The sequence below is a fragment of the Salmo trutta genome, chromosome 15 (assembly GCF_901001165.1).
Source record: "Salmo trutta chromosome 15, fSalTru1.1, whole genome shotgun sequence".
NCBI classification, from domain to species: Eukaryota; Metazoa; Chordata; class Actinopteri; order Salmoniformes; family Salmonidae; genus Salmo; species Salmo trutta.
In genome coordinates this window covers 51,964,899-51,976,874 of record NC_042971.1, presented here as the reverse complement: position 1 = coordinate 51,976,874, position 11,976 = coordinate 51,964,899, and positions in this window count along the sequence as shown.

Genomic DNA, 11,976 nt, shown 5'->3' with positions numbered 1-11,976 from the left:
CTGTGTGTGGAGTAAAGGTGGTCTAGGATTTTTTTCCCCTGGTTGCACATGTGACATGCTGGTAAAATGTAGTAAAACAGATTTAAGTTTGCCTGCATTAAAGTCCCCGGCCACTAGGAGCGCCCCTTCTGAGTGAGCATTTTCTTCCTTGCTTATGGCATTATAGAGTTGGCTGAGAGCGGTCTTAGTGCCAGCTTCGTTCTGTGGTGGTAAATCGACGGCTACGAATAATATAGATGAGAACTCTCTTGGTAGATAGTGTGGTTTACAGCTTATCATAAGGTATTCTACCTCAGGCGAGCAATACCTCAAGACATCTTTAATATTAGACATCACGCACCAGCTGTTATTGACAAATAGACACACACCCCCGCCCCTCGTCTTACCAGACTTCTCTGTCCTGTCAGTGCATGGAAAATCCCGCCAGGTCTATATTATCCGTATCATCGTTCAGCCACGTCTCTGTGAAACATAAGATATTACAGTTTTTAATGTCCCGTTGGTAGGATAATCTTAATCGTAGGTCATCAATTTTATTGTCCAATGATTGCACGTTAGCAAGAAGAACGGATGGCAGTGGGAGTTTACTCGCTTGCCTACGGATTCTCAGAAGGCAGGCCGATCTGCAGCCCCTTTTCCTGCATTTTTTCTTCAATCAAATTACGGGGATCTGGGCCTGTTCCAGTGAAAGCAGGATATCCTTTTCGTCAGACTCGTTAAAGGAAAAAGTTTCTTCCAGTCCGCGGTGAGTAATCGCTGTTCTGATGTCCAGAAGTTATTTTCGGTCATAAGAGATGGTAGCAGCAACATTATGTACAAAATAAGTTAAAAAATAAGTTACACAAAATGCAAAAAGACTAACAAAATAGCACAATTGGTTGTTAGAATTAAAACGTCAGCCATGTTCTTTGGCGCCATCTTCATGTTATCTACTGTAATATCCAGAGTTCAGGTCCATCCTGAACAGTCTACTGTAATATCCAGAGTTCAGGTCCATCCTGAACAGTCTACTGTAACATCCAGAGCTCAGGTCCATCCTGAACAGTCTACTGTAACATCCAGAGCTCAGGTCCATCCTGAACAGTCTACTGTAATATCCAGAGCACAAGTCCATCCTGAACAGTCTACTGTAATATCCAGAGTTCAGGTCCATCCTGAACAGTCTACTGTAATATCCAGAGCCCAAGTCCATCCTGAACAGTCTACTGTAATATCCAGAGCACAAGTCCATCCTGAACAGTCTACTGTAATATCCAGAGTTCAGGTCCATCCTGAACAGTCTACTGTAATATCCAGAGCCCAAGTCCATCCTGAACAGTCTACTGTAATATCCAGAGTTCAGGTCCATCCTGAACTGTCTACTGTAATATCCAGAGCTCAGGTCCATCCTGAACAGTCTACTGTAATATCCAGAGCACAAGTCCATCCTGAACAGTCTACTGTAATATCCAGAGCCCAAGTCCATCCTGAACAGTCTACTGTAATATCCAGAGCACAAGTCCATCCTGAACAGTCTACTGTAATATCCAGAGCCCAAGTCCATCCTAAACAGTCTACTGTAATATCCAGAGCACAAGTCCATCCTGAACAGTCTACTGTAACATCCAGAGCTCAGGTCCATCCTGAACAGTCTACTGTAATATCCAGAGCTCAGGTCCATCCTGAACAGTCTACTGTAATATCCAGAGCCCAAGTCCATCCTGAACAGTCTACTGTAATATCCAGAGCACAAGTCCATCCTGAACAGTCTACTGTAACATCCAGAGCTCAGGTCCATCCTGAACAGTCTACTGTAATATCCAGAGTTCAGGTCCATCCTGAACAGTCTACTGTAATATCCAGAGCCCAAGTCCATCCTGAACAGTCTACTGTAATATCCAGAGCACAAGTCCATCCTGAACAGTCTACTGTAATATCCAGAGTTCAGGTCCATCCTGAACAGTCTACTGTAATATCCAGAGCCCAAGTCCATCCTGAACAGTCTACTGTAATATCCAGAGCCCAAGTCCATCCTGAACAGTCTACTGTAATATCCAGAGCTCAGGTCCATCCTGAACAGTCTACTGTAATATCCAGAGCCCAAGTCCATCCTGAACAGTCTACTGTAATATCCAGAGCCCAAGTCCATCCTGAACAGTCTACTGTAATATCCAGAGCTCAGGTCCATCCTGAACAGTCTACTGTAATATCCAGAGCTCAGGTCCATCCTGAACAGTCTACTGTAATATCCAGAGCTCAAGTCCATCCTGAACAGTCTACTGTAACATCCAGAGCTCAGGTCCATCCTGAACAGTCTACTGTAATATCCAGAGCTCAGGTCCATCCTGATCAGTCTACTGTAACATCCAGAGCTCAGGTCCATCCTGAACAGTCTACCGTAACATCCAGAGCTCAAGTCCATCCTGAACAGTCTACTGTAATATCCAGAGCTCAGGTCCATCCTGAACAGTCTACTGTAACATCCAGAGCTCAGGTCCATCCTGAACAGTCTACTGTAATATCCAGAGCTCAGGTCCAGATCACAGAGGCTGTGATGTTCTAGGCCTGAGTCTGTCTCCTTTTGAATCACTCTGCACGTGTACCACTCTCCCAGTGTAATGTCACCACCATCTGCTTGTTGATAAGGGAAAGGTTTGAATGTTTCCAATAAAGAAATGTGCTAATACTCAAATCAAATCAAATTGTATTGGTCACATACACATATTTAGCTGATGTTATTGCGGGTGTAGCGAAATACTTGTGTTCCTTGCTGCAACAGTGCAGTAGTATCTAACAATTCACAACAATACACACAAATCTAAAAGTAAAATAATGGAATTAAGAAATATATAAATATTAGGACAAGAAATGTTGGAGTGGCATTGACTAAAATACAGTAGAATAGAATACAGTATGCATATGAGATGAGTAAAGCAGTATGTAAACATTATTAAAGTGACTAGTGTTCCATTATCTAGTGGCCAGTGATTCCATGTCTATGTATGTAGGGCAGCAGCCTCTAAGGTGCAGGGTTGAGTAAGCGGGTGGTATACTGGTATACTGGTATACTGATACAATACTGACACAACCATGATGTTGTATTCATTTTCAGGAGTTAGGCCCACAGAACAGTTGCTTGGCTCTGTGCTACTCTTTTTTTTAAGCCTGCCTCTCATTGGACACTGTCACAAGTGCCCAGCTCTAACAGGCTAACTGTAGATACAATACTAGCAGGATGGTTAGGCAATAGGCTCCTAAACTACAAACTATGGCCTCTCATCCAAATTACAGGCTTCCACGCAGTCTCAACTGGATGGGGACTTTTCAAGTACACAGATACACACACACCAAGAACTACAGAATGTTATCTACTTACTTAGGTGGTATAGACAGCTTCCACATGTTGCAGTTGATGAGTAAACTAGTAAACAGTGGGTTGCAGTTGTCTGGGATACAGCTACCACAAAGTTACTACACACAGGAATACAAACATCAAACTAAAGGCACAAACTGTAGTTGTGACACATTTCACGTGTTGTGCTTAGCCATTAAAGATAACTAAGGTATGGCTTCAGTCCCTACTGTCAGCGGTTTCTCCTGTCTACCGTATAAGGGAATTCAGAGGTCTCTCACTTCCCTCTGAACTGCTGTGTGTTAATGGCTACAATATAAAGGGGCAATCCACGATAACAGTGTCATCCCGTTTTGGTAAAAATGCTGGAGAAATGTAAGCACTCAAATTCATAGAGAGATCTATGGATAAAAGGATTGACCATCCATGATATCAAAATAATAGTTTCAACCATGTTTTGAGACTTTACAGTGTTTGTTTACATGTACTTTGTTTACAAACATTGGAGTAAAACAAGCTTATAATTGGGGTTCTGATGGGGTACGACAGTTGAACTAAGCTCATGAGGCATTTATAAGTTACATTCTTCAACAATCAATGGGTACATATCATTAATATCTAAGTACAAAAATGTATGTAGCAACTGCAGAAACTTTAATACAGTTTTTCTCAATTGCTAAAACACTAAAACCCATTGGCTGAACAAAGTTCTCAGTTGCCTGGACTTATTTAGCTAATTATGCAGTCTGTTGTCAATACCTTTGTCACGTCCTGACCAGTATAAGGGTTATTTGTTATTGTAGTTTGGTCAGGACGTGGCAGAGGGTATTTGTTTTATGTGGTTCGGGGTGGTGTTTTTGTAGAAGGGTATTTGATTTATGTATTCCGGGGTTTTTGGGCACTGTTCCTTGTTAATGTATTTCTATGTTTAGTCTAGTTAGTTGTATTTCTATGTTTAGGTTAATGGGGGGTTGGACTCTCAATTGGAGGCAGGTGCTTTCTCGTTGCCTCTGATTGAGAGTCCTATATATGGGTATGTGTTTGGTGTAGTGTTTGTGGGAGATTGTCTCTTGTTTTGCGTGTGTGAGCCTTACAAGACTGTTTGGTTGTTCGTGAGTTCTTCGTCGTTTGTTATTTTGGTGTTTTCTTGGTTTCAATAAATATCAAGATGAGCATCCACATCCCTGCTGCGTTTTGGTCCTCCTTTCCCGACGACAACCTTAAACCATTTCACATGGTAAAACACAATTTGCAGATCTCACTTAGATTTTTCAGCAAAACTCTAAACACATTCTCATTCTCAAAACACATTCTGCACTCTAATGCACATGTCATCCATACTGGTAAACACAAGTGGCAACAATCAAATCCAAATAGAGAACACATGTCATTGATTGAACACAACCACTCAAAATTGATTTAACCTGTTTCAAATTTTCCCTTTTGTACTTTAACCATTTGTACATAGTTACAACACTGTATATATACATAATATGACATTTGTAATGTCTTTATTCTTTTGAAACTTCTGTATGTGTAATGTTTACTGTTTACTGTTAATTTCACTTTTGTATATTATTTACCTCACTTGCTTTGGCAATTTTAACATATGTTTCCCATGGGAAAGAGAGAGAGAGACAGGGAGAGAGAGAGACAGAGAGAGAGAAAGAGAGAGATAGATAGAGAGAGAGACAAGGAGAGAGAGAGAGAGAGAGAGAGAGAGAGACAGGGAGGGAGAGAGAGAGAGGGAAAGAGAGAGAGACAGGGAGGGAGAGAGAGAGAGAGGGAAAGAGAGAGAGAGAGAGACCGAGAGAGAGACAGGGAGAGAGAGAGAGAGAGAGACAGGGAGGGAGAGAGAGCGAGCAAGAGAGGGAAAGAGAGAGAGAGAGAGAGACAGGGAGGGAAAGAGAGAGAGAGGAAAGAGAGAGAGAGCGAGAGAGGGAAAGAGAGAGAGAGAAATGGTGAAAGAAAGATTCAGAGAAAGAGTGTTAGAAAAAAAGAGTGTGTGAGACAGATGAAGGCACCAACATTAATCAACAACTGAGAGTGGGAGCACACACACACACGTATACACACACACACACATACACACACACACGCTCCAATAGTATTACTGTCTGGCCAGGGTCCAAGGCTCTGAGCCTGGGTAATATACAACCTGGCCTTGTGGTAGCGAGAGTGTGTGTGTTTGTGTGTGTGGATGTGTGTGTGTGTGTATTGGTGCTTGTTTGTGCGTGTGTGTATGTGTGTGTGGGTGCCCGCTCGTGCATGTGTGTGTGTGGCTGATGAAGTTTCTATCAAGACCAGCGGCCCTGATTGCTACCATTAATAACAACGGACAGGAAAAGAGTGCAGCCCATACGCTGCCACACACACACACACACACACACACACACACACACACACACACACACACACACACACACACACACACACACACACACACACACACACCACCACCACCACAGACAGGCCTACACATTGTCACACACAAAGGGAGAGGAAAGGGGAAGACGATACTTTGGACTAACTTTTAACTAACAGACAGACGCTTAAGCTGGGTATCAGGTGTAAGAGTGTGTTATAGGAGGCTGTGTGTGTGTGTGTGTGTGTGTGTGTGTGTGTGTGTGTGTGTGTGTGTGTGTGTGTGTGTGTGTATGTGTATGTGTATGTGTGTGTATGTGTATGTGTGTGTGAGAATGCTTGATGAAGGTGTGACGCCTCGCTGGGTTTGAACAAAGTAAGGAGATTGGTATTTAGAGTGAGTGCTCATCGGAAGTTAGGAAGCACACACACACACACACACACACACACACACACACACACACACAGGTAGGTAATGAGAACGAGGGCTTTAGATGTGATCTACAGTTAACCTTACATCCACATAACCTGCAGAATGGAGGCCAGGGCGGGCAAGCATTAGAAGAACCCAAGGTTCCTACGTCACCCTCACACTGATCTGTAAACTGAGCCCGGCCACAACATTTTAGGATTACAGAGACATTATTCACTATTCGTCAATCTACCAAAATTGCTGCATGATAGACACACAGGAACATCATGTTAGTGACCAGAGAATCGTTCTGGGGTGAAGTTTCCCCTAGACATAAACAATACCTACAAAAGGACCTCCTCAATTTGAGTGGCGCATTCGATTACTGAAAACGAGGAGTTTTGGAGCTAAGCCACGTGGTGAGTCAGTAAACTGGTCATACGTCACCAGAACCTGCTGTGACATCAAAGACATACGTATTTCAGTAATAATATCAATTATTTGATCTTCCCTTCAGAACTGGTCCCAGGAATAGTAGCCGACAGAGAGATGAGGGTTGTTGATTTTTAACCTTGTCTCTTGTGAGGACAAAAATATTAAAGCTAGTGTCAAAATGTCATTTCCTCATTCTAACCCAATCTTCTTCAGGAAATTAGACCGCTTCAATTGATTGAGTACACTGCTATATGAAAGCTAGTCACGAAAGGGCAGTTCTGCATTATATCACACTTACACAACCACACACACACACTTGTTGACTATGCAATAAACAACGCTTGCCCATAAAAAGTAACATGTTGATGGCTCCAGCATAGGGAGGCTCTGTAATAAAACAAACTAAATGAGTCTTAGAACCAGACAAGCTGAATGGAATAGTCATTCACTCAGTCATTCAAGTCTGAATTCTGCTTCCATCCACCCACTCACCACCCACCAGGCTGGCTGGGCAGCCATGTTCACTGGTCTGGAATCCCTGTGTTTACCCTGCTATAAATAGCCTCTCAATGGGGATGACGTGGCAACCCGTGACAGCCTCTATCTCTCCCTGACCTCGCCATCTGGGCTGGCTGCAGCAGTGGAGCTGCTGCTGCTGATGATGGTGATGATGATGTTGGAGACACTGCCTTATCGGTATGCAACGCAGAGCTGTGGCTGGATATGGCTCTATAGTACCCCCTTCTACCGTTCTCTCTCTCTCTCTCTCTCGCTCTCTCGCTCTATCCGTCTCTCTCTTGCTCTCCTCCCTCTATCTCTCTCTCCTTTCTCCATCTCTCTCTCTACCTCTTTCTCTGTCTCTTTATCGCTCTCTCTGAGGCCCTGCCAATCAGCCATTAATGGATGAGAAAAGATAAGAAGAGAAGTGATGGAGGAAGGGAAGAGAGGGATGGAAAGAAGGAAGGACAGAGATAGAGGGGAGGGAGAGAGGGTAAGAATAGAGAGGAACGAGGGAGGGAAGAACAGAGAGGAGAGAGGGAACAAAGGGCAAGAGGAAAGAGACCAAGGGAGGGAAGCGGAAGAGGAGACGGATGGAGAGAGATAGGGAGACAGGAAGAAGGTGAGCGGCAATCAATAGTATGACTCACTGTTTCTGCGCTGGCTGCTTCCTAACAGTATTCATTAAATACAAACCTAATCATTCTGCCTTGATTATCACACACAGCAGAGAGCTCTCTCTTCATCCAGACTCTTCATAAATAACGCCAGTCATCCTGTCTGAGAGAGGAAGGGCCATTTTATAGAGAAGGAAGGAAGGAAGGAAGGAAGGAAGGAAGGAAGGAAGGAAGGAAGGAATTTCTATGTTTTGAAACAGGCCTGTGTTACTTGTGATTACATGTGTTAGGTGCAGCGGGGTGTAGAGGAGACTGTCTGGAGGCACCAGGTTCCCTAGAGGCCTACATACAAATAAACACACACAGAGACAGAGACACACACACACAGACACAGACATTCAGAGTTTGAACAGGCAGTGTTCCCCTATGGGACGGCTGCTCCCCACTGTCTGTATAGTAATTATTACCTTAAACTCCCAGAGGAAAACAGCTACTGTGTACCATGCACACAAACACACCACTAACAAGAAATGAATAGGCGAATACACACACACACAACTGCACACACACACAGTCCCTCCTAAGCATGGTAACAGACATGCGCTCATGCATGCACGCAGGCACGCAAACGATGCAAACCAATACTGTGACCTATAAGAAGTACACAATATATACAAAAGTATGTGGACACCCCTTCAAATTAGTGGATTCAGCTATTTCAGACACACGCATTGTTGACAGGTGTATAAAACTGAGCACACAGCCATGCAATCTCCATAGACAAAAACACTGGCAGTAGAATGGCCTTACTGAAGAGCTCAGTGACTTTCAACGTGGCACCGTCATAGGATGCCACCTTTCAAACAAGTTAGTTGGTCAGATTTCTGCCCTGCTAGAGCTGCCCCGGTCAACTGTAAGTGCTGTTATTGTGAAGTGGAAACGTCTAGGAGCAACAACGGCTCAGCCGCAAAGTGGTAGGCCACACAAGTTCACAGAACGGGACTGCCAAGTGCTGAAGCACTTAAAAATCGTCTGTCTTCAGTTGCAACATTCACTACCTAGTTCCAAACTGTCGCTGGAAGCAACGTCAGCACAATAACTGTTCGTCAGGAGCTTCATGAAATGGGTTTCCGTAGCCGAGCAGCAGCACACAAGCCTAAGATCACCATGCGGAATGCCAAACGTCGGCTGGAGTGATGTAAAGCTCGCTGCCATTGGACTCTGGAGCAGTGGAAACACGTTCTCTGGAGTGATGAATCAGGCTTCACCATCTGGCAGTCTGATTGACGAATCTGGGTTTGCCGGATGCCAGGAGAACGCTACCTTCCCCAATGCGTAGTGCAAACTGTAAAGTTTGGTGGAGGAGGAATAATGGTCTGGGGCTAGGCCCCTTAGTTCCAGTGAAGGGAAATCTTAACACTACAGTATACAATGACATTCTAGACGATTCTGTGCTTCTGACTTTGTGGCAACATTTGGGGAAGGCCCTTTCCTGTTTCAGCATGACAATGCCCCCATGCACAAAGCGAGGTTGATACAGAAATGGTTGGTTGAGATTGGTGTGGAAGAACTTGAATGGCCTGCACAGAGCCCTGTCCTCAACCCCATTGAACACCTTTGGGATGAATTGGAACGCCAACCGCAAGCCAGGGCTACAATCGCCCAACATCGTTGCCCGACCCCACTAATGCTCTTGTGGCTGAATGGAAGCAAGTCCACGCAGCAATGTTCCAACATCTAATGGAAAGCCTTCCAGAAGAGTGGAGGCTGTTATAGCAGCAAAGGGGGGACCAACCCCATATTAATGCCCACAATTACTGCTTCGCATACAAGCAAGTGAATTTTATGCATTACAGCTGGATGAGTCAACAGACATGGCGGGCCTGGTACAGCTCCTGGTATATGTCCGTTACGTTTATGGGGGGTGTCACGTCCTGACCATGGTAAGCTGTTATTTTCTATGGTAGAGTAGGTCAGGGCGTGACAGGGGGGTTTATTCTATGTGTTCTATTTCTATGTTCGTAGGTTCTAGTTTTTGTATTTCTATGTTGCTTTGTTTGGGATGATCTCCAATTAGAGGCAGCTGGTCCTCATTGTCTCTAATTGGAGATCATACTTAAGTAGGGGTTTTTCTTCCTGGGTTTTGTGGGAGATTATTTTTGAGTAGTGTTTGTTTCTCCTCTGCGTCACGGTTTGTTGTTTTGTCTTTTTGGTTATTTGATGTATTGCATAGTTTCACAGAGTAAATAAAATGTGGAACTACACAAACGCTGCACCTTGGTCCTCTCCTTTTGACAGCCGTGACAGGGGGTCAATTAAAGAAGACATCCTATTCTGCAAACCAATGGAAACCAGGACAACAGGAGACGATATTTTTAAAGTACTGGACAGCTTTGTAACATCAAAAGGACTTTGGTGGTCAAGATGTGTTGGTATCTGTACTGAAGGCGCAAAAGCCATGACAGGGAGACATAGTGGAGTGGTAAGCAAGCAGTTGCTCCCGACGCCACTTGAGTACACTGCAGCACTCACCGAGAGGCTCTTGCTGCCAAGGGAATGCCTGACAGCTTGAAAGACGTTTTGGACACTACAGTGAAAATGGTTAACTTTGTTAAAGCAAGGTCCCTGAACTCTCGTGTATTTTCTGCATTATGCAATGATATGGACAGCGACCATGTAACGCTGGTTATCAAGTGGCAAAGTATTGCACGTTTTTTTTAATTGAGAGACGAGCTTAAAGTTTTCTTTACTGACCATAATTTTCACTTGTCTGACCGCTTGCATGATGACGAGTTTCTCACACGACTGGCCTATCTGGGTGATGTTTTTTCTCACCTGAATGATCTGAATCTAGGAATACAGGGACTCTCCGCAACTATATTCAATGTGTGGTACAAAATTGAGGCTCGCTTGGATTAAGAAGTTGGAGCTCTTTGTTTGCATTAACAAGGACAACACACAGGTCTTTCCATGATTGTATGATTTTTTTGTGCAAATGAACTCAAGCTTACGGACAATGTCAAATGTGATATAGCGAAGCACCTGAGTCAGCTGGGGACGCAATTACGCTGGTACTTTCCCAAAACGGACGACACAAACAACTGGATTCGTTATCCCTTTCTCCAGTCCACTTACCGATATCTGTACAAGAGAGCCTCATTGAAATTGCAACAAGCGGTTCTGTGAAAATGTAATTTAATCAGAAGCCACTGCCAGGTTTCTGGATAGGGCTGTGGTCAGAGAATCCTGCCTTGGCAAATTGTGCTGTTAAGACACTGATGCCCTTTGCAACCACGTACCTATGTGAGAGTGGATTCTCGGCCCTCACTAATATGATAACTAAATACAGGCACAGACTGTGTGTGGAAAATGATTTCAGACTGAGACTCTCGCCAATACAACCCAACATTGCAGAGTTATGTGCATCCTTTCAAGCACACCCTTCTCATTAACCTGTGGTGAGTTATTCACCATTTTTGATGAACAATTAAGGTTTTATATGTAAGATGGTTAAATAAAGAGCAAAATGATTGATTATTATTATATTATTATTTGTGCCCTGGTACTATAAGAGCTCTTTGTCACTTCCCACGAGCCAGGTTGTGACAAAAACTCACACTCATTCTTATGTTTAATAAATGTATTGTATAGTGTGTGTGTGGCAGGCTTACAATGATGGCAAAAAACAACATTGTAGAGTGTGCTGACCCTGGTGCTAGAGGGGGTACACAGCTGGAGGTTGAATGTTTGAAGGGGTACGGGACTATAACACGTTTGGGAACCACTGGCTTAATTGATTGCGTGGGTTGAATTTGATTGACAGAAGTGTAGTGTACCGGATCACAATGTGTTGCTGAACTCATGAGTGACATGATGTTCTATGTTTGAAGCAGCCTATAGGCATATTTATTTGGCAAGTCAGATGTGTATGGCTTCATCTCACTGTAGTAGGCTGTAGGCCAGGGGTATTCAACTCTTAACGTACGAGCTCCAGAGCCTACTTGTTTTCTTTTCTACCTGTTAATTCATTTAGGGGCGGCAGGTAGCCTAGTGGTTAGAGCATTGAACTTATTTACATTTACGTCATTTAGCAGACGCTCTTATCCAGAGCGACTTATAACTGAAAGGTTGCAAGATCGAATCCCTGAGCTGACAAGGTAAAAATCTGTCGTTCTGCCCCTGAACAAGGCAATTAACCCACTGTTCCTTGGCTGTCATTGAAAATAAGAATTTGTTCTTAACAGACTTGCCTAGTTAAATAAAAAATTGCACCCACCTGGTGTCCCAGGTCTAAATCAGACCACAGTGGTGTAAAAAGT